Source organism: Pseudophryne corroboree, unplaced genomic scaffold (assembly GCF_028390025.1).
Source record: "Pseudophryne corroboree isolate aPseCor3 unplaced genomic scaffold, aPseCor3.hap2 scaffold_1289, whole genome shotgun sequence".
Lineage (NCBI taxonomy): Eukaryota > Metazoa > Chordata > Amphibia > Anura > Myobatrachidae > Pseudophryne > Pseudophryne corroboree.
The window spans coordinates 100,370-123,155 of NW_026967914.1; the positions used below are offsets into that span (position 1 = coordinate 100,370).

The 22,786-nt window shown below is 46.7% G+C and overlaps 11 non-coding genes across 11 annotated transcripts; 5 read left to right on the top strand and 6 right to left on the bottom strand.

Annotated features, from left to right (window-relative positions):
• Window positions 1-13,253: 13,253 nt before the first annotated feature.
• LOC134993558 (U1 spliceosomal RNA) lies at window positions 13,254-13,417 on the top strand. The gene has a single exon (XR_010197337.1). It is a non-coding gene; the product is annotated as a U1 spliceosomal RNA (small nuclear RNA).
• Window positions 13,418-13,569: 152 nt separating this feature from the next.
• LOC134993563 (U1 spliceosomal RNA) lies at window positions 13,570-13,731 on the top strand. The gene has a single exon (XR_010197342.1). It is a non-coding gene; the product is annotated as a U1 spliceosomal RNA (small nuclear RNA).
• A 670-nt stretch (window positions 13,732-14,401) lies between these two features.
• Window positions 14,402-14,565, top strand: LOC134993567 (U1 spliceosomal RNA). The gene has a single exon (XR_010197346.1). It is a non-coding gene; the product is annotated as a U1 spliceosomal RNA (small nuclear RNA).
• Window positions 14,566-14,717: 152 nt separating this feature from the next.
• Window positions 14,718-14,880, top strand: LOC134993564 (U1 spliceosomal RNA). The gene has a single exon (XR_010197343.1). It is a non-coding gene; the product is annotated as a U1 spliceosomal RNA (small nuclear RNA).
• Window positions 14,881-15,549: 669 nt separating this feature from the next.
• On the top strand, window positions 15,550-15,713 carry LOC134993568 (U1 spliceosomal RNA). The gene has a single exon (XR_010197347.1). It is a non-coding gene; the product is annotated as a U1 spliceosomal RNA (small nuclear RNA).
• Window positions 15,714-16,070: 357 nt separating this feature from the next.
• LOC134993565 (U1 spliceosomal RNA) lies at window positions 16,071-16,233 on the bottom strand. Its single transcript, XR_010197344.1, has one exon. It is a non-coding gene; the product is annotated as a U1 spliceosomal RNA (small nuclear RNA).
• Window positions 16,234-16,385: 152 nt separating this feature from the next.
• LOC134993559 (U1 spliceosomal RNA) lies at window positions 16,386-16,549 on the bottom strand. Its single transcript, XR_010197338.1, has one exon. It is a non-coding gene; the product is annotated as a U1 spliceosomal RNA (small nuclear RNA).
• A 670-nt stretch (window positions 16,550-17,219) lies between these two features.
• LOC134993561 (U1 spliceosomal RNA) lies at window positions 17,220-17,382 on the bottom strand. Its single transcript, XR_010197340.1, has one exon. It is a non-coding gene; the product is annotated as a U1 spliceosomal RNA (small nuclear RNA).
• Window positions 17,383-17,534: 152 nt separating this feature from the next.
• Window positions 17,535-17,698, bottom strand: LOC134993560 (U1 spliceosomal RNA). The gene has a single exon (XR_010197339.1). It is a non-coding gene; the product is annotated as a U1 spliceosomal RNA (small nuclear RNA).
• Window positions 17,699-18,373: 675 nt separating this feature from the next.
• LOC134993562 (U1 spliceosomal RNA) lies at window positions 18,374-18,536 on the bottom strand. Its single transcript, XR_010197341.1, has one exon. It is a non-coding gene; the product is annotated as a U1 spliceosomal RNA (small nuclear RNA).
• A 152-nt stretch (window positions 18,537-18,688) lies between these two features.
• LOC134993566 (U1 spliceosomal RNA) lies at window positions 18,689-18,852 on the bottom strand. Its single transcript, XR_010197345.1, has one exon. It is a non-coding gene; the product is annotated as a U1 spliceosomal RNA (small nuclear RNA).
• Between the last annotated feature and the right edge of the window lie 3,934 nt (window positions 18,853-22,786).

The following is a 22,786-nucleotide window of genomic DNA, read 5'->3' on the forward strand; positions in this document are numbered from 1 at the left end:
CGTAACCTATCCGTTGATGGGAAAGGATACGCCATAAGAATCCTTTTGGAAATCTGCAGTCTTTTATCTGGAGATTTCCAAGCTTTTTCACATAACTCGTTCAGCTCGTGTGAGGGGGGAAAGGTTACCTCAGGCTTCTTTCCCTTGTACATATGTACCCTCTTGTCAGCGACAGGGGGTTACTCTGTGATGTGCAAAACCTTTTTTATTGCCATAATCATAAATCGAATGGATTTTGCCAATTTTGGCTGTAACTTTGCATCATCGTAATCGACACTGGAGTCAGAATCCGTGTCGGTATCTGTGTCAACAAACTGGGATAGTGGGCGCTTATGAGACCCTGACAGTCCCTGCAACATAGGATCAGGCATGGGTTGAGACCCTGACTGTCCCAAAGCTTCTGCCTTGTCTAATCTTTTGTGCAATGAGTTTACACTAGCATTTAAAACATTCCACATATCCATCCAATCAGCTGTCGGCGGAGACACCACATTCATTTGCTCCCGCTCCTCTCTAATATAGCCTTCTTCCTCAGACAGGTCGACACACGTGTACCGACACACCACACACACAGGGAATGCTTTTTCTGAAGACCGTTTCCCCACAAGGCCCTTTGGAGAGACAGAGAGGGAGTATGCCAGCACACACCCCAGCGCTATATAACCCAGGAATAAAACAGTAACTTAATGTTTGCCCAGTAGTGCTGCTGTATGTAATTTGCGAATTATGTGCCCCCCCCCCCTCTTTTCAACCCTCTTGTCTAACGTGGTATAAGCAGGGTAGAGTCCGGGGAGCTTCCTCTCAGCGGTGCTGTGGAGAAAAAATGGCGCTGGTGAGTGCTGAGGGAGAAGCCCCGCCCCCTCAGAGGCGGGCTTCTGTCCCGCTTAAACTGTAAAATTGGTGGGGGCTCATACATATATACAGTGCCCAGCTGTATATATGTTATATTTTTGCTAAATAGGTTTATATTGCTGCCCAGGGCGCCCCCCCTGCGCCCTGCACCCTTACAGTGACCGGAGTATGTGAGGTGTATGGGAGCAAAGGCACACAGCTGCAGTGCTGTGCGTTACCTCAGTGAAGATCATGAAGTCTTCTGCCGCCTCTGAAGTCTTCTTTTCTTCTCATACTCACCCGGCTTCTATCTTCCGGCTCTGCGAGGGGGACGGAGGCGCGGCTCTGGGACGGACGGTGAGGGTGAGATCCTGCGTACCAATCCCTCTGGAGCTAATGGTGTCCAGTAGCCTAAGAAGCAGGACCTTGCAACTCAGAGAGTAGGGCTGCTTCTCTCCCCTCAGTCCCTCGATGAGGGAGTCTGTTGCCAGCAGTGCTCCCTGAAAATTAAAAACCTAACAAAATACTTTCTGTCAGAAAGCTCAGGAGAGCTCATGAAAAGCACCCAGTCTCCACTGGGCACAGTATCAAACTGAGGTCTGGAGGAGGGGCATAGAGGGAGGAGCCAGTGCACACCCAGAACTAAAGTCTTTCTTAAAGTGCCCATGTCTCCTGCGGAGCCCGTCTATCCCCATGGTCCTTACGGAGTCCCCAGCATCCTCTAGGACTTTAGAGAAAATAGGATTTTAATACCTACTGGTAAATCCTTTTCTCTTAGTCCGTAGAGGATGCTGGGCACCCGTCCCAGTGCGTACTGTGTCTGCAGTTATTAAATGGCCCTTAACTCCAGAACATTTATGTGGAGACAACTTTCCTGACTTGACCATCTTCCTTGGATGTTTTCCCCCTGTGTGACCGCTCCCCAGCCTCGGAGGGTTGCATCCGTGGTCCCTAGGATCCCGTCCTGGATCCCAAACCATCGCCCCTCTAGGTGGTGAGAACTGTGCAGCCACCAATGGAGTGAGATTCTGGTCTTGGAAGACAGGATTATCCTCCGGTGCATGTGTAGGTGGGATCCGGACCACTTGTCCAACAGGTCCCACTGGAACACTCTGGCATGGAGCCTGCCAAACTGAATGGCCTCGTAGGCCGCAACCATCTTCCCCAGCAACCGAATGCATTGATGGATTAACACTCTTGCTGGTTTCAGAATTTGTTTGACCAGACTCTGGATCTCCAGAGCCATTCCACTAGAAGAAAACCTCTTCTGTGTCCAGTATCACTCCCAAAAACAACAACCGCGTCATTAGGACCAACTGCGATTTTGGCAAGTTTAGGAGCCAACCATGTTGTTAAAGAACTGTCAGGGAGAGTAGATGTTTTGCACCAACTGGTACCTGGATCTCACCTTTATCAGGAGATCATCCAAGTACGGGATAATTGTGACTCCTTGCTTGCGAAGGAGAACCATCATTTCCGCCATCACCCTGGTGAAAATCCTCGGAGCCGTGGACAGACCAAACGGCAACGTCTGAAATTGGTAATGACAATCCTGAATTGCAAACCTCCGGTAGCTTGATGCAGTGGCTAAATGGGAACATGTAAGTAGGCATCCTTTATGTCTACCAAAACCAGGAAATCTCCTTTATCCCCCGGACTGGAGATCACTACCCTGAGAGATTCCATCTTGAAATTGAATTTCTTTAGGTAGAAATTAAGGGATTTCAGATTTAAGATTGGTCTGACTGAGCCGTCCGGCTTCGGGACCACGAAGAGGCTTGAATAAAAACCTTCTCCCTGCTGACTAAGGCTGATTTGAACAATCGGTGAGGGGGAACTTCTTGAAACCCCAGTTTGTACCCTTGGGACACTATTTGTAAAACCCACGAGTCCAGGTCCGAATGAATCCAGAACTGACTGAAGAGTTTTAGACGTGCCCCCCAGTGGTGGAACTAGCGAGCAGTGGGCCCATGTGCGACAAAATGGCTTGGGCCCCCCCCCCCCCCATCCCTTCCCATCCAAGTCCACCCCCTCACCCCTGGAGAGGATCTGGTGAGGGGGGCCTGCTCAGGGAAGTGGATACCTAGCAACAGTGCCGTAACTAGACATTTTAGCAGTGTGTGCAAGAAACTGCATTGGAGCCCCACCCCTGCATGCAAAACAGGGGCAGTGCGCGCTGTAGGCGCGCGCAAAAAAACATAGTGGCGTGGCTTCGTGGTTAAGGGGTGTGGCCACAAAATAATACCAATTCATAAAACGGTGCACAGTAGTCTCCATTATTCAAATTACGCCGCACAGTAGCACCACTACACCAGGTAGAGACCCTTTTACACCTCACGGCGGACAGATTCCTCTTTTTACACATTACAGCAGACAGCGTCCTCTTTTTACACATTACAGCAGACAGCGTCCCCTTTTTACACATTACGGCAGACAGCATCCCCCTTTTTTACACAACGGCAGACAGCGTGCCCTTGTTACACATAGCGTACATTTTTTTCACATAACGGCAGACAGCCTGCCCTTGTTAAACATAGCGGCAGACAGCGTACACTTTTTACACATAACGGCAGACAGCCTGCCCTTGTTAAACATAGCGGCAGACAGCGTACACTTTTTTCACATAACAGCAGTCAGCCTGCCCTTGTTACACATAATGGCAGACATCGTACACTTTTTACACATTACAGCAGACAGCTAGCCCTTGTTACACATTACAGCAGACAGCTTGCCCTTGTTACACATTATGGCAGACAGCGTGCCCTTGTTACACATTACGGCAGACAGCATCCCCCTTGTTACACATTACGGCAGGCAGATTCCCCCTTGTTACACATTGCGGCAAGCAGATTCCCCCTTTTTACACATTGCGGCAAGCAGCTTCCCCCTTTTTACACATTGCGGCAGGCAGATTCCCCCTTTTTACACATTGCGGCAGGCAGTCCCCCTTTTTACACATAGCTGCAGGCAGATTCCCCCTTTTTACACATAGCGGCAGGCAGATTCCCCCTTTTTACACATTGCGGCAGGCAGTCCCCCTTTTTACACATAGCTGCAGGCAGATTCCCCCTTTTAACACATAGCTGCAGGCAGATTCCCCCCTTTTACACATAGCTGCAGGCAGATTCCCCCTTTTTACACATAGCGGCAGGCAGATTCCCCCTTTTTACACATAGCGGCAGGCAGATTCCCCCTTTTTACACATAGCGGCAGGCAGATTCCCCCTTTTTACACATAGCGGCAGGCAGTCCCAACAAAGAAAGAAAGAGTCGAAAGAAAGAAAGAAAGAAAGAAAGAAAGAAGAATTATACTTACCCTCTCCGCTGGCTCAGGCTTCTCGTGCAGCTTGACGATTCCCGGGCAGTAGAGAAGGAGGAGGAGGGAGGTGGAGGAGGGAGCCGCAGCAGCGCTGTCTTATTGGTGGAGGCGCTGCTGCTGCTGCCCCTCTGCTTCACTATAGGCTGTTCTCGGAAGACAGCCTATAGTGAAGCAGAGGGGCAGCAGCAGCAGCGCCTCCACCAGTAACAAAGCGCTGCTGCGGCTCCTTCCTTCACCTCCCTCCTCCTCCTCCTCCCCCCCGTGCCGCTGCTCCTCTCATCTCCAAGCGACCCTCCTCCCTCTTCGTGTGTTACAGAGGCGGCAGCGTGTCTGGTGCTGCGGCTGCTGCCCGTAGTGCCCTGGCCTGATCTGTTCGTTACGACGGGCGGGCGGCGGGAGTCGCAGGACGCATACCTGACGGGAGCGCTGGTGTGCGGCTGCGGCATGATACAATGAGTCATTGTGACTCATTGTAATGCCGGCGGCTGTGGGCCCTTGAGTGCGGCGGGGCCCCAGTGCAATGCACTGCCTGCCCTGCCAGTAGTTTCGCCCCTGGTGCCCCCCACTGGTGTGGGCTCCTGCAAGAGAGCCCCAGCGTCATGCAGTGGATTTGGCAGAAGCAGAGGACTCTGCTCCTGCGATCTTGAAGAGGCTTCTTGGAGTCAGCATCAGCATTCCCTTGGTGAATCCACAATGCCCTCCTATCCGAGACTGCCATGAAATTGGCCCGTGAGCACTTGTGCCCGGTGTAGGATTTTTAAATATGTGTAGTTTACTGTATGCAAGGGTTTAAAACCTTTTAGGAACTGAGATCTAAGGTGTATTACATGTAGTTTAAAAAAAACAAAAAAGGTTTATTTTATGGCAGTAGTTTCCAAACTGGGGTTCTTGCACTGGTAGCATAGTTTGGTGGTCCAGGACCAATTAAAATTATTTATACTTTATTAAATTGGCAAAACCATTCCCTCACAACATAACTGAACCTGAGGATGACATGCTATAAACACAATTTACTTGATTTTACATTTTTTTCTGAATTTCTCAATAAAAAAAACTTTGGCCTAGGGGTGCCGTGAAACAAATTTTGATACTATTTATTTATATAGTGCTCTTTCTCCAACAGGACTTGAGATATGGCTTCTGGAACTGAACACAGGATTCTAAATGTGGCTGTACCAAGGACCTATACAGTGGCATTACAGGTTGAGTATCCCTTATCCAAAATGCTTGGGACCAGAGGAATTTTGGATATCGGATTTTTCTGTATTTTGGAATAATTGCATACCATAACGAGATATTATGGTGATGGGACCTAAATCTAAGCACAGAATGCATTTATGTTTCATATATACCATATACACACAGCCTGAAGGTCATTTTAGCCAATATTTTTTATAACTTTGTGCATTAAACAAAGTGTGTGTACATTCACAGAATTCATTTATGTGTCATATACACCTTATACACACAGTCTGAAGTTCATTTAATACAATATTTTTAATAACTTTGAGTATTAAACAAAGTTTGTGTACACTGAGCCATCAAAAAACAAAGGTTTCACTATCTCAGTCTCACTCAAAAAAGTCCGTATTTCGGAATATTCCGTATTTCGGAATATTTGGATATGGGATACTCAACCTGTATTACTTTTTTCTGCTACTGGTTCTTTACCTATGCAAACAAGCATCTGACTTGCCTTTCCTATTGCTTTGTTACATTGCTCACCTGAAATAGTAATACTTAGATAGCTTTCCTCTTGCCATTATAATGCCCTTAATATTATAGTTAGCCTTTGTATTTTTGAGACGTGTATGATTTTGCATTTTTTGGCATTAAATGTTGCCATGTTCTTGACCATTCCTCTAGTCCAGGGGCGGAACTGCCAGAGACAACGGAGTCAGTTGCCGCCGGGCTCCAGCCCTAAAGGGGCTTCCTCCATTGCCCTCCGGCTGTTACGTGCCCTTCCTACTAAATAGACAAAGGCGCTACCAGCAGGGTCTCGCAGTTTGTACATTCCATGCCGTAACACCCTTCTTTCCACCTTTTTCAAGACCCAGCCCAGCAGCCTCGCCGCTGCCACCACCGCTAGCTGCAGCACTGCCAGCGGTGGGGTGCCCCTGCTTCTTCTCACACCACAGATAGCTGGGCAGCACTGCAACTGCCTGCCTGATTGCTCCGCCCCCTTCCGGCTCCCAAGCACCTCTGCTGCCCAGTGATCCAGGAGCCTGCTGCTAGGAAGAAGTGGCCGAGCTTCAGCAAGCGAGTCTGGACACTGGCGGAGGAAGCCATGATAACCAGATAATGGGGAGTGGAGAGCCAGTTCCAAGGTAATACTTTATACAGCTGGTTGAGATCCTGGTCGGTGGATATGGATTCCAAGAAAACCCTGGAGGTGCTTCCTTTCAAGGGAGACACTCTCTTTGGAGAAGACCTCAATAAGATTGTAGCTGATCTGGCTACTGCTAAAACAGCTTGCCTACCTAGTATGACTCCTACCACGCAGAAGGCTAAAAGTACTTTCCCTTGGCCCTTTCATCCTCAAGGTAAAGCGTACCCAAGGTCAGGCATACCCAAAGCAAGCTCATGCTTCCAGACCTGCCAAGCCCAGACTGAAGCAAGCCTGGGCTGCCCATCAGCCTGCTTCCAAAACGGACAAGCCTGCCGCATGACGGTGCAGGCCTCCCTCTGGGGGATCCCAGGGTGGGGGGCCCGACTTCTAGGTTTGGCATAATTCTAAGCTAGAGAATTCTGTTTGGAGCTCACCTTGTACTTTGTGAAGAAATAATCAGCATTGTGGCTGAGCAGATACATGTAGTGTGTGGCTGCAAACTGCATGGATCTCCTGCGTTGTAATGCTGATACTTTTTTTTTCAAAGTACCAATAGCTTCATATAATGTTCACAATTTTTATGCAGGATCAAATAGCTCAATAGGTAGGGTGTTTGATTAGAATTCAACAGGTTATAGGTTTGAATCCTGGGTATGGTAGTTTGAGATGTGTTATTTAATAAAGTATGTTGTTCTGACTGCCGGCATCCTATCACCTGGGATATCATACTAAATAAATGGAGTTGATCAATTTTTTTTTATTTATTTTTTAAACCAGGGACAATTTCCAGATACTTTTCTTTATAACTGAGATTGCCCCCTGGAACTTCACATCAGTTGACAACTATGCATGAGTGAGCAGTGCTTGCTCTGGATCTGCCCACCCATTTATGTGCCGTCATAAAAGAAAGCACAACTGACAGTTATCCTGGGCGTACACTACACAATTATCTGTCAGGCTATCTATCCAGTCTGGATGGATGGAATGAAAATCTGGTAATGTATAGGAGCAAATGTCAATTAACCATTTGCTCCCAAACACTAGAAAAGTGGTCAAAAATGGTCATTACACAAATTGGTTAAACCCAAAATTTAACCAATTTGTTTAGGGGACCATTTTTGTCCATTTTCTAGTGTTTGAGAGTAAATCGTTGATGGTCATTTGCTCACATAGATAACCGGATTTCTATTCCAACCAGCCAGTGTTGGAGATATGGTCTGCCAGATTACATAATGCATACCAGAGCCATAACTAGACTTTTTGGTGCCCTGTGACAGATAATTATATGCCCCCCCCCCTCCCCATTTTTGCAATATGGACAAAAGGCGCATGCCTTGTGGGGAAGGGGCATAACAAGATTGGTCTCAGAGAAAGCACATGAGATATGAAGATATATCTAGTATACTTGACACTCAATGGTTTGTGGTATTGCCGGGGTGCCCTCCTTAAATGCATATACAGTCACACATGGCGTGTTTGTGCAAATGGCATATCAGCAGTCAGCACTAACTGGTGACATGCCATTTGTACAAGTAAGCCATGTGTGACTAATATATAAACATACTTTATTAAATAACACCTCAAACTATCATACCCAGGATTCAAACCTATAACCTGTTGAATTCTAATCAAATACCCTACCCATTGAGCTACTTGATCCTGCATCTATTCTAACCTCCAAAAACAGATTCAGTTGCATTTTCCAGCGTGTTTTGTTTGCGCCTTTGCAAATGTCTTACATCGACAAACTTATTCAGTACTATTTTGCAAATAGGGTTACATTGTCGCAACATTGTGTTCCCTAATTGCTTGATTTTTTTTAAATGCAACAATTGATAAAGACACCTGATAATTGCTCTGTGGAGTCTTATTTTGTGTCTACTTCTAATCTACATTTAATTCCCTACCTCTAATCAAGGCATTTTTAAATGCTGGGGGCTGCCAGGACGTGAGGCCTACCTAGACTTTAGATCTGAATTTGAATGTACTTGTGAACTAACTTAATTTCCTACTTCTAAATTCATTCCTAAATTCACTACTTACATGAATCCTGTAGTTGGGCATTTTGGGACTTCGATTGTGGGCATTGTTTTGTGTCCAGACCAGCAGCAGGTGGTGTGCATTTGCTGGAAAGGCATCGAAGACCTCCGATATGCTGCATCTCCTGATGTGTGTCTCCCTCAAGTGTCTGTCAGCAAATGCCTGCTAGACACCCCATTCCAAGCTGATTGTGACATCACGGTACATGCATCATAGAACAGGCATGCTAGAACATGGGTCTTCAACCTGCGACCCTCCAGCTGCTGTGGAACTACACATCCCAGCATGCCCTGCCTCAGTTTTAGCATACCTTAATAGCAAAACTGTGGCAGGGCATGCTGGGATGTGTAGTTTCACAGCAGCTGGAGGGCCACAGGATGAAGACCCATGTGCTAGAGCCAAGCCGCAGGTACATTGAATGCTAGCAAGCTGAATATTTAAATCCTTTTTGTTCCGCAGCATTCCAATGTGGAAGATTCCATGGAACCAGAGATCCTTCCATTGAGAAGGACATGCTGCCTGGATGACTACACTGTGCAAATTAAATCACGGAGCCAGTTGGTTTGTGGGTGGCTCTGGTGACTGGGTGGTTGGGTGGGTGGTGTGTCGGAGGTGGAGCACATGCAAATGATTGTGTATCATCCAGCTAGTGAGAGAGAAAACTCATGCAGGAGTGTGCCTGCTTGTCAGTGGGTTATGCACCTTGCCAGACGTCAAATCTACATAGAGCAGCTGGAGGGGACAAGAGCAGGTTTGCAAAATATAGATAGAAGAGCATATATGCTGGCACATTCTCCATGATTGTGTCAGCTTATGTTTTGGTGCACTGCACTTTCCTCCACTAAGTTTTAGCCATTTTTGTTAAGCTCAAGTGTAGTTGCTTCTCGGCCTTTTGGCTGTGATCTTGTATCGTGGTTGAAGGGTCTGCTGGAGGGAGGGATTGTTTTCTTCATTGGCGAAAAACCAAAGATATTCCAGGATGGAAGGCTTGGGAACACTATCCGTTTTTCAGTTGTGGAAGAGCACAGAGGTCGGATTAGACTACATTCTATAGTAAAGGATACCTTTCTATTTATTGCCCCTCCCCTTATATGTGTCTGTGTTACAATAAAGCTTCGGTCTTGTGATTCCCTCACCCTCTTACACTCCACACACATAGCCTTATTAACTGTTGTATTATTGTATAGTTTAAATGTATAGTGCAGTTCATGATTTATAGTGTAGGCTGGCCTGTGCTGTAGTTCTTGAACTGTACTATACCGACAGCATTTGTATTGTGTTTTATCTGTGCTGCAACACAGTACTTATGTGTGTAATGTTTATGTATGTTTTTTTGCTTCTTTATGTCAATAAAGACTGCTTTTTCAATACAATATCTGAAAACAATCAATGTTTATCTTTGATGGCAATAGAAGTGGTATGATATTTGCTGCTTTTGAAAGGCAATATCTGATATGTCCCCTATCTGGGAACCATATATTAAATGGCTTTTCAGAAAAGGGAGATGGTAGAAGAGCTTTCAGTACTTGTAGGACCGATGCACATTTCCTATTCTAGCCTCCAAAAACAGATTCAGTTGCATTTTCCAGCGTGTTTTGGATGCGCCTTTGCAAATGTCTTACATCGACAAACTTATTCAGTACTATTTTGCAAATAGGGTTACATTGTTGCAACATTGTGTTCCCTAATTGCTTGATTTTTTAAATGCAACAATTGATAAAGACACCTGATAACTGCTCTGTGGAGTCTTATTTTGTGTCTACTTTTTATCTACATTGAATTCTCTACCTCTAATCAAGGCATTTTTAAGTGCTGGGGGCTGCCAGGACGTGAGGCCTACCTAGACTTTAGATCTGAATTTGAATGTACTTGTGAACTAACTTAATTTCCTACTTCTAAATTCATTCCTAAATTCACTACTTACATGAATCCTGTAGTTGGGCATTTTGGGACTTCGATTGTGGGCATTGTTTTGTCTCCAGACCAGCAGCAGGTGGTGTGCATTTGCTGGAAAGGCATCGAAGACCTCCGATATGCTTCATCTCCTGATGTGTGTCTCCCTCAAGTGTCTGTCAGCAAATGCCTGCTAGACACCCCATTCCAAGCTGATTGTGACATCACGGTACATGCATCATAGAACAGGCATGCTAGAACATGGGTCTTCAACCTGCGACCCTCCAGCTGCTGTGGAACTACACATCCCAGCATGCCCTGCCTCAGTTTTAGCATACCTTAATAGCAAAACTGTGGCAGGGCATGCTGGGATGTGTAGTTTCACAGCAGCTGGAGGGCCACAGGATGAAGACCCATGTGCTAAAGCCAAGCCGCAGGTACATTGAATGCTAGCAAGCTGAATATTTAAATCCTTTTTATTCCGCAGCATTCCAATGTGGAAGATTCCATGGAGCCAGAGATCCTTCCATTGAGAAGGACATGCTGCCTGGATGACTACACTGTGCAAATTAAATCACGGAGCCAGTTGGCTTGTGGGTGGCTCTGGTCACTGGGTGGTTGGGTGGGTGGTGTGTCGGAGGTGGAGCACATGCAAATGACTGTGTATCATCCAGCTAGTGAGAGAGAAAACTCATGCAGGAGTGTGCCTGCTTGTCAGTGGGTTATGCACCTTTCCAGACGTCAAATCTACATGGAGCAGCTGGAGAGGACAAGAGCAGGTTTGCAAAATATAGACAGAAGAGCTCTCCAGCCTAGTTTGCTGTCTGTTTCCACTTCTCTTTTCTTGAGCCGCTCCCTTCTATGCCCTTGCGCACTATCCTGACTTCTCCCATCTGCTTACTTTGTGCCTTCCAACGCACAATGCGAATTACAGGTAGTGCTGCAGGGCCCACACCCTTTTACTTGCCATACAGAGCAGCTCTGGAGCTGTTACAGTGCCCAGCTTCTGCAAGAAATCAGCTTGAATGCTTCAGGGGCTGGGGCATAGCCAACATGAGCCCCACACCGAAGGAGGGTGGAGGTGTTTAATGCAAACTATAGGTCATCCAAGCGCCGCAAAAGGCCGCCATGCCCTGCACGCCCCTTTTCTCTTTTCATATGCAGACGAGGGTTGAAGCCAACTTTGACCCACTGCTTGGATGACATCACCATATGCAAATCCATCTGCTGCAGGCCTTCCCGCAGGAATGCTTGCACTAGTTGTTGCATTTGGTTTGTTGTTTGGGGGTGCTTCAGTGTTAGGCAGCCTTCTGCCCTCCCATGTTCATCTGAAAATATGTGTTCTCCCTGCAGTTGTTGTCCCCAGATGAGAGTTCCCTTGTGCTGCCTAATGATTTTGAATTGAAGTGGTTCATGTAGGTGCTATTTTAATCTGATTTTATATATGCATTTTAGTATATATTTTTTTTTGCTTTACCATATTTATCTTTTTATTCTAGAACCACTATTTGTCTGATCAGTTATTTAATATTGGAACCAGTAGATATAAGGTGGATTTTATATGTTAATTAAACACTTTTAATTGACTGTAAAGAAGTCTACGCCAGCTTATCTCTGATTACGGACATTGGAATAGAAGTATACTGAAGAGAGATGAGCGTTGTGCGGCAAGTTGTCATGACAACGGACTCCAAGACGACGTAACCGGAAGTGACGTATCGCTAGACCTAGCGACTACGAGAAAAAGATCTAGGACTCCGGAGGCGGAAGTGACGGAGTGGGAGTTCAGGTTGCTATGGTAACCCGGCGGTTTCCGAACATGACGCCAGGTGGAATCAATTTGGAATCTGGCTGTGATTTGCTATTTAAATCTGGATGTGTGGTGCAGTGAGTATTCAGCCTCGAAAAAGACTCCAGGAATAGGAGTTGAAACGCGTCGGCGTATTCCATCTGTGACTGGCATTTACGGTGGTCTGCACTTCTAAGAACCAGAGGACTTTCCAGCTCCAGCCCGGGCGGTTTTGGGATTTAAAAGAACTTGTTTGAGAACTTTTTTGGGTTCTCAAACCCTCTGGTAATTGCTCTGCATATCTCTTTGTGGCTGTCACATTTTGGAGAATCATTCTGCACATTTTTACCCTACCTGTTTATTGTGTTATGTCCATGTTCCCCGATATGTGTCATTAAAAAACTTTATTGCACATGTGGTTCCCCTCTCCCCTCTGTTTTACATGCTACTACATTGAGAGGAGGAGGAGTGAGGAGTAAGAACCTGGACTTTCACGGTGACCTTAAGGGTTGTATGTTTTGTTTTTTTATTGCATGCAAGCACTTTATGCATTCATTTATGCACTGTTACTAGGTGCCTGTTGGTACCCGCAGCCTAATTTGTTTATTGTTCATTCATTTCTGGTGCTCTGGAGAGGCACTTATCCTGGTTGCGGGGGCTATTGTGCAGCCTTGTTTTAGACTGCGCGACACGTGGATAAAACTAGACAGATTCTTTGTTATACATTCCCTGCATACCCCTTTTCTCTTTTCATATGCAGATGAGGGTTCCAGCCAACTTTGGCCCACTGCTTGGATGACATCACTGTATGCAAATACATCTTCTGCAGACCTTCCCCCAGGAATGCTTGTACTAGTTCTTGCATTTGGTTTGTTGTTTGGGGGTGCTTCAGTATTAGGCAGCCTTCTGCCCTCCCATGTTCATCTGAAAATATGTGTTCTCCCTGCAGTTGTTGTCCCCAGATGAGAGTTCCCTTGTGCTGCCTCAGTTGAATCTCCTTTACTTGACAGAGATGTGCCTGAGCAGCGGCCCTCCCCAGCCCTATCCCAAATCATACTTATTTTGCATAGGAGATATCATGGTAATGAAGACTGTTATCCCAGGGTGAGGTTCATTCATTGCATTCTGGGTATGCTGACCCCTGTGATTTCCCCAAATGTGGGAAACTTGACTGCATTATTTGTGGTAGTGGGGGACTGTGTTTGTGCTTTCCTCTGGTCAGCTCTGGTAAAAGTCAGATTTCTTTGTCTCAGATCTTCCTCTAGCCTTGTTCTTCTTTCGAGAGTTCCCTTGTGCTGACTCAGTTGGATCTCCTTCACTTGACAGGGAAGTGCCCGAGCAGCGACCCTACCCAGCTCTAGCCCAACTCCTACTTACCTGCCAGGTGAGATACTATGATCATGAAGGTGTTCTCCCTGGGCAAGGCTCACCCATTGCACTCTGGGTGTGCTGCTCTTGCGATTTCCCCAAATGTGGGAAACTTGACTGCATAATTTGTGTTTCCCCTGGTCGGCTCTCGTATAATTCAGATCTCTTTGTCTCAGGTCTCTCTCCAGCCTAGTTTGCTGTCTGTTTCCACTTCTCTTTTCTTGAGCCGCTCCCTTCTATGCCCTTGCGCACTATTATGACCTCTCCTGTCTGCTTACTTTGTGCCTTCCAACGTCAATGCAAACTACAGGTAGTGCTGCAGGGCCCACACCCTTTTACATGCTTTACAGAGCAGCTCTGGAGCTGTTACAGTGCCCAGCTGCTGCAAGAAATCAGCTTGAATGCTTCAGGGGCTGGGGCATAGCCAACATGAGCCCCACACCGAAGGAGGGTGGAGGTGTTTAATGTGAATTAGGGGTCATCCAAGCGCCGCAAAAGGCCGCCATGCCCTGCACATCCCTTTTTTCTTTTCATATGCAGACGAGGGTTGAAGCCAACTTTGACCCACTGCTTGGATGACATCACCATATGCAAATCCATCTGCTGCAGGCCTTCCCCCAGGAATGCTTGCACTAGTTGTTGCATTTGGTTTGTTGTTTGGGGGTGCTTCAGTATTAGGCAGCCTTCTGCCCTCCCATGTTCATCTGAAAATATGTGTTCTCCCTGCAGTTGTTGTCCCCAGATGAGAGTTCCCTTGTGCTGCCTCAGTTGAATCTCCTTTACTTGACAGAGATGTGCCTGAGCAGCGGCCCTCCCCAGCTCTATCCCAAATCATACTTATTTTGCATAGGAGATACCATGGTCATGAAGATTGTTCTCCCAGGTTGAGGTTCATTCATTGCATTCTGGGTATGCTGACCCCTGTGATTTCCCCAAATGTGGGAAACTTGACTGCATTATTTGTGGTAGTGGGGGACTGTGTTTGTGCTTTCCTCTGGTCAGCTCTGGTAAAAGTCAGATTTCTTTGTCTCAGATCTTCCTCTAGCCTTGTTCTTCTTTCGAGAGTTCCCTTGTGCTGCCTCAGTTGGATCTCCTTCACTTGACAGGGGGGTGCCCGAGCAGCGACCCTCCCCAGCTCTAGCCCAACTCCTACTTACCTGCCAGGTGAGATACTATGATCAGGAAGGTGCTTCTCCCAGGGCAAGGCTCACCCATCGCACTCTGGGTGTGCTGCCCCTGTGATTTCTCCAAATGTGGGAAACTTGACTGCATAATTTGTGTTTCCCCTGGTCGGCTCTCGTATAATTCAGATGTCTTTGTCTCAGGTCTCTCTCCAGCCTAGTTTGCTGTCTGTTTCCACTTCTCTTTTCTTGAGCCGCTCCCTTCTATGCCCTTGCGCACTATCCTGACTTCTCCCGTCTGCTTACTTTGTGCCTTCCAACGCACAATGCGAACTACAGGTAGTGCTGCAGGGCCCACACCCTTTTACTTGCCTTACAGAGCAGCTCTGGAGCTGTTACAGTGCCCAGCTGCTGCAAGAAATCAGCTTGAATGCTTCAGGGGCTGGGGCATAGCCAACATGAGCCCTACACCGAAGGAGGGTGGAGGTGTTTAATGCGAACTAGGGGTCATCCAAGCGCCGCAAAAGGCCGCCATGCCCTGCACGCCCCTCTTCTCTATTCATATGCAGATGAGGGTTGAAGCCAACTTTGACCCACTGCTTGGATGACATCACCATATGCAAATCCATCTGCTGCAGGCCTTCCCCCAGGAATGCTTGCACTAGTTGTTGCATTTGGTTTGTTGTTTGGGGGTGCTTCAGTATTAGGCAGCCTTCTGCCCTCCCATGTTCAACTGAAAATGTGTTCTCCCTGCAGTTGTTGTCCCCAGATGAGAGTTCCCTTGTGCTGCCTCAGTTGAATCTCCTTTACTTGACAGAGATGTGCCTGAGCAGCGGCCCTCCCCAGCTCTATCCCAAATCATACTTATTTTGCATAGGAGATACCATGGTCATGAAGATTGTTTTCCCAGGGTGAGGTTCATTCATTGCATTCTGGGTATGCTGACCCCTGTGATTTCCCCAAATGTGGGAAACTGGACTGCATTATTTGTGGTAGTGAGGGACTGTGTTTGTGCTTTCCTCTGGTCAGCTCTGGTAAAAGTCAGATTTCTTTGTCTCAGATCTTCCTCTAGCCTTGTTCTTCTTTCGAGTTGCTCCCTCGGTGTGGGGCTCATGATGGCTATGCCCCAGCCCCTGAAGCATTCAAGCTGATTTCTTGCAGCAGCTGGGCACTGTAACAGCTCCAAAGCTGCTCTGTAAGGCAAGTAAAAGGGTGTGGGCCCTGCAGCACTACCTGTAGTTTGCATTGTGCGTTGGAAGGCACAAAGTAAGCAGACAGGAGAAGTCAGGATAGTGCGCAAGGGCATAGAAGGGAGCAACTCAAGAAAAGAGAAGTGGAAACAGACTGCAAATTAGGCTGGAGAGAGACCTGAGACAAAGAGATCTGAATTATACGAGAGCCGACCAGGTGAAACACAAATTATGCAGTCAAGTGTCCAACATTTGGGGAAACCGCAGGAGTAGCACACCCAGAGTGCAATGGGTGAGCCTTGCCCTTGGAGAAGCACCTTCATGATCATAGTATCTCACCTGGCAGGTAAGTAGGAGTTGGGCTAGAGCTGGGGAGGGTCGCTGCTCGGGCACCCCCCTGTCAAGTGAAGGAGATCCAACTGAGGCAGCACAAGAGAACTCTCGAAAGAAGAACAAGGCTAGAGGAAGATCTGAGACAAAGAAATCTGACTTTTACCAGAGCTGACCAGAGGAAAGCACAAACACAGTCCCCCACTACCACAAATAATGCAGTCCAGTTTCCCACATTTGGGGAAATCACAGGGGTCAGCATACCCAGAATGCAATGAATGAACCTCAATCTGGGAGAACAATCTTCATGACCATGGTATCTCCTATGCAAAATAAGTATGATTTGGGATAGAGCTGGGGAGGGCCGCTGCTCAGGCACATCTCTGTCAAGTAAAGGAGATTCAACTGAGGCAGCACAAGGGAACTCTCATCTGCGGACAACAACTGCAGGGAGAACACATATTTTCAGATGAACATGGGAGGGCAGAAGGCTGCCTAATACTGAAGCACCCCCAAACAACAAACCAAATGCAACAACTAGTGCAAGCATTCCTGGGGGAAGGCCTGCAGCAGATGGATTTGCATATGGTGATGTCATCCAAGCAGTGGGTCAAAGTTGGCTTCAACCCTCGTCTGCATATGAAAAGAAAAAAGGGATGTGCAGGGCATGGCGGCCTTTTGCGGCGCTTGGATGACCCCTAATTCACATTAAACACCTCCACCCTCCTTCGGTGTGGTGCTCATGTTGGCTATGCCCCAGCCCCTGAAGCATTCAAGCTGATTTCTTGCAGCAGCTGGGCACTGTAACAGCTCCAGAGCTGCTCTGTAAAGCATGTAAAAGGGTGTGGGCCCTGCAGCACTACCTGTAGTTTGCATTGACGTTGGAAGGCACAAAGTAAGCAGACAGGAGAGGTCATAATAGTGCGCAAGGGCATAGAAGGGAGCGGCTCAAGAAAAGAGAAGTGGAAACAGACAGCAAACTAGGCTGGAGAGAGACCTGAGACAAAGAGATCTGAATTATACGAGAGCCGACCAGGGGAAACACAAATTATGCAGTCAAGTTTCCCACATTTGGGGAAATCGCAAGAGCAGCACACCCAGAGTGCAATGGGTGAGCCTTGCCCTGGGAGAAGCACCTTCATGATCATAGTATCTCACCTGGCAGGTAAGTAGGAGTTGGGCTAGAGCTGGGTAGGGTCGCTGCTCGGGCACTTCCCTGTCAAGTGAAGGAGATCCAACTGAGTCAGCACAAGGGAACTCTCGAAAGAAGAACAAGGCTAGAGGAAGATCTGAGACAAATAAATCTGACTTTTACCAGAGCTGACCAGAGGAAAGCACAAACACAGTCCCCCACTACCACAAATAATGAAGTCGAGTTTCCCACATTTGGGGAAATCACAGAGGTCAGCATACCCAGAATGCAATGAATGAACCTCACCCTGGGATAACAGTCTTCATTACCATGATATCTCCTATGCAAAATAAGTATGATTTGGGATAGGGCTGGGGAGGGCCGCTGCTCAGGCACATCTCTGTCAAGTAAAGGAGATTCAACTGAGGCAGCACAAGGGAACTCTATTCTGGGGACAACAACTGCAGGGAGAACACATATTTTCAGATGAACATGGGAGGGCAGAAGGCTGCCTAATACTGAAGCACCCCCAAACAACAAACCAAATGCAACAACTAGTACAAGCATTCCTGGGGGAAGGTCTGCAGAAGACGGATTTGCATACAGTGATGTCATCCAAGCAGTGGGCCAAAGTTGGCTGGAACCCTCATCTGCATATGAAAAGAGAAAAGGGGTATGCAGGGAATGGCGGCTTTTTGCGGCGCTTAGATGACCCTTAGTTCGCATTAAACACCCCCACCCTCCTTCGGTGTGGGGCTCATGTTGGCAATGCCCCAGCCCCTGAAGCATTCAAGCTGATTTCTTGCAGCAGCTTGGCACTGTAACAGCTCCAGAGCTGCTCTGTAATGCAAGTAAAAGTTTGTGGGCCCTGCAGCACTACCTGTAGTTTGCATTGTGCATTGGAAGGCACAAAGTAAGCAGACAGGAGGAGAAGTCAGGATAGTGCACAAGGGTATAGAAGGGAGGGGCTCAAAAAAAAAAGAAGTGGAAACAGACTGCAAACTAGGCTGGAGAGAGACCTGAGACAAAGAGATCTGAATTATATGAAAGCCAACCAGTGGAAACACAAATTATGCAGTCAAGTTTCCCACATTTGGGGAAATCACAGGGGCAGCACACCCAGAGTGCAATGGGTGAGCCTTGCCCTGGGAGAAGCACCTTCATGATCATAGTATCTCACCTGGCAGGTAAGTAGGAGTTGGGCTAGAGCTGGGGAGGGTCGCTGCTTGGGCACCCCCCTGTCAAGTAAAGGAGATCCAACTGAGGCAGCACAAGGGAACTCTCGAAAGAAGAACAAGGCTAGAGGAAGATCTGAGACAAAGAAATCTGACTTTTACCAGAGCTGACCAGAGGAAAGCACAAACACAGTCCCCCACTACCACAAATAATGCAGTCAAGTTTCCCACATTTGGGGAAATCACAGGGGTCAGCATACCCAGAATGCAATGAATGAACCTCACCCTGGGAGAACAATCTTCATGACCATGGTATCTCCTATGCAAAATAAGTATGATTTGGGATAGGGCTGGGGAGGGCCGATGCTCAGGCACATCTCTGTCAAGTAAAGAAGATTCAACTGAGGCAGCACAAGGGAACTCTCATCTGGGGACAACAACTGCAGGGAGAACACATATTTTCAGATGAACATGGGAGGGCAGAAGGCTGCCTAATACTGAAGCACCCCCAAACAACAAACCAAATGCAACAACTAGTGCAAGCATTCCTGGGGGAAGGCCTGCAGCAGATGGATTTGCATATGGTGATGTCATCCAAGCAGTGGGTCAAAGTTGGCTTCAACCCTCGTCTGCATATTAAAAGAGAAAAGGGGCATGCAGGGCATGGCGGCCTTTTGCGGCGCTTGGATGACCTATAGTTCGCATTAAACACCTCCACCCTCCTTCGGTGCGGGGCTCATGTTGGCTATGCCCCAGCCCCTGAAGCATTCAAGCTGATTTCTTGCAGAAGCTGGGCACTGTAACAGCTCCAGAGCTGCTCTGTATGGCAAGTAAAAGTGTGTGGGCCCTGCAGCACTACCTGTAGTTCGCATTGTGCGTTGGAAGGCACAAAGTAAGCAGATGGGAGAAGTCAGGATAGTGCGCAAGGGCATAGAAGGGAGCGGCTCAAGAAAAGAGAACTGGAAACAGACATCAAACTAGGCTGGAGAGCTCTTCTGTCTATATTTTGCAAACCTGCTCTTGTCCTCTCCAGCTGCTCCATGTAGATTTGACGTCTGGAAAGGTGCATAACCCACTGACAAGCAGGCACACTCCTGCATGAGTTTTCTCTCTCACTAGCTGGATGATACACAATCATTTGCATGTGCTCCACCTCCGACACACCACCCACCCAACCACCCAGTGACCAGAGCCACCCACAAGCCAACTGGCTCCGTGATTTAATTTGCACAGTGTAGTCATCCAGGCAGCATGTCCTTCTCAATGGAAGGATCTCTGGTTCCATGGAATCTTCCACATTGGAATGCTGCGGAATAAAAGGATTTAAATATTCAGCTTGCTAGCATTCAATGTACCTGCGGCTTGGCTTTAGCACATGGGTCTTCATCCTGTGGCCCTCCAGCTGCTGTGAAACTACACATCCCAGCATGCCCTGCCACAGTTTTGCTATTAAGGTATGCTAAAACTGAGGCAGGGCATGCTGGGATGTGTAGTTCCACAGCAGCTGGAGGGTCGCAGGTTGAAGACCCATGTTCTAGCATGCCTGTTCTATGATGCATGTACCGTGATGTCACAATCAGCTTGGAATGGGGTGTCTAGCAGGCATTTGCTGACAGACACTTGAGGGAGACACACATCAGGAGATGCAGCATATCGGAGGTCTTCGATGCCTTTCCAGCAAATGCACACCACCTGCTGCTGGTCTGGACACAAAACAATGCCCACAATCGAAGTCCCAAAATGCCCAACTACAGGATTCATGTAAGTAGTGAATTTAGGAATTAATTTAGAAGTAGGAAATTAAGTTAGTTCACAAGTACATTCAAATTCAGATCTAAAGTCTAGGTAGGCCTCACGTCCTGGCAGCCCCCAGCACTTAAAAATGCCTTGATTAGAGGTAGAGAATTAAATGTAGATAAAAAGTAGACACAAAATAAGACTCCACAGAGCAGTTATCAGGTGTCTTTATCAATTGTTGCATTTAAAAAATCAAGCAATTAGGGAACACAATGTTGCAACAATGTAACCCTATTTGCAAAATAGTACTGAATAAGTTTGTCGATGTAAGACATTTGCAAAGGCGCATCCAAAACACGCTGGAAAATGCAACTGAATCTGTTTTTGGAGGCTAGAATAGGAAATGTGCATCGGTCCTACAAGTACTGAAAGCTCTTCTACCATCTCCCTTTTCTGAAAAGCCATTTAATATATGGTTCCCAGATAGGGGACATATCAGATATTGCCTTTCAAAAGCAGCAAATATCATACCACTTCTATTGCCATCAAAGATAAACATTGATTGTTTTCAGATATTGGATTGAAAAAGCAGTCTTTATTGACATAAAGAAGCAAAAAAACATACATAAACATTACACACATAAGTACTGTGTTGCAGCACAGATAAAACACAATACAAATGCTGTCGGTATAGTACAGTTCAAGAACTACAGCACAGGCCAGCCTACACTATAAATCATGAACTGCACTATACATTTAAACAATACAATAATACAACAGTTAATAAGGCTATGTGTGTGGAGTGTAAGAGGGTGAGGGAATCACAAGACCAAAGCTTTATTGTAACACAGACACACATAAGGGGAGGGGCAATAAATAGAAAGGTATCCTTTACTATAGAATGTAGTCCAATCCGACCTCTGTGCTCTTCCACAACTGAAAAACGGATAGTGTTCCCAAGCCTTCCATCCTGGAATATCTTTGGTCTTTCGCCAATGAAGAAAACAATCCCTCCCTCCAGCAGACCCTTCAACCACGATACAAGATCACAGCCAAAATGCCGAGAAGCGACTACACTTGAGCTTAACAAAAATGGCTAAAACTTAGTGGAGAAAAGTGCAGTGGACCAAAACATAAGCTGACACAATCATGGAGAATGTGCCAGCATATATGCTCTTCTATCTATATTTTGCAAACCTGCTCTTGTCCCCTCCAGCTGCTCTATGTAGATTTGACGTCTGGCAAGGTGCATAACCCACTGACAAGCAGGCACACTCCTGCATGAGTTTTCTCTCTCACTAGCTGGATGATACACAATCATTTGCATGTGCTCCACCTCCGACACACCACCCACCCAACCACCCAGTCACCAGAGCCACCCACAAACCAACCGGCTCCGTGATTTAATTTGCACAGTGTAGTCATTCAGGCAGCATGTCCTTCTCAATGGAAGGATCTCTGGTTCCATGGAATCTTCCACATTGGAATGCTGCGGAACAAAAAGGATTTAAATATTCAGCTTGCTAGCATTCAATGTACCTGCGGCTTGGCTCTAGCACATGGGTCTTCATCCTGTGGCCCTCCAGCTGCTGTGAAACTACACATCCCAGCATGCCCTGCCACAGTTTTGCTATTAAGGTATGCTAAAACTGAGGCAGGGCATGCTGGGATGTGTAGTTCCACAGCAGCTGGAGGGTCGCAGGTTGAAGACCCATGTTCTAGCATGCCTGTTCTATGATGCATGTACCGTGATGTCACAATCAGCTTGGAATGGGGTGTCTAGCAGGCATTTGCTGACAGACACTTGAGGGAGACACACATCAGGAGATGCAGCATATCGGAGGTCTTCGATGCCTTTCCAGCAAATGCACACCACCTGCTGCTGGTCTGGACACAAAACAATGCCCACAATCGAAGTCCCAAAATGCCCAACTACAGGATTCATGTAAGTAGTGGATTTAGGAATGAATTTAGAAGTAGGAAATTAAGTTAGTTCACAAGTACATTCAAATTCAGATCTAAAGTCTAGGTAGGCCTCACGTCCTGGCAGCCCCCAGCATTTAAAAATGCCTTGATTAGAGGTAGAGAATTAAATGTAGATAAGAAGTAGACACAAAATAAGACTCCACAGAGCAGTTATCAGGTGTCTTTATCAATTGTTGCATTTAAAAAATCAAGCAATTAGGGAACACAATGTTGCAACAATGTAACCCTATTTGCAAAATAGTACTAAATAAGTTTGTCGATGTAAGACATTTGCAAAGGCGCATCCAAAACACGCTGGAAAATGCAACTGAATCTGTTTTTGGAGGCTAGAATAGGAAATGAGCATCGGTCCTACAAGTACTGAAAGCTCTTCTCCCATCTCCCTTTTCTGAAAAGCCATTTAATATATGGTTCCCAGATAGGGGACATATCAGATATTGCCTTTAAAAAGCAGCAAATATCATACCACTTCTATTGCCATCAAAGATAAACATTGATTGTTTTCAGATATTGGATTGAAAAAGCAGTCTTTATTGACATAAAGAAG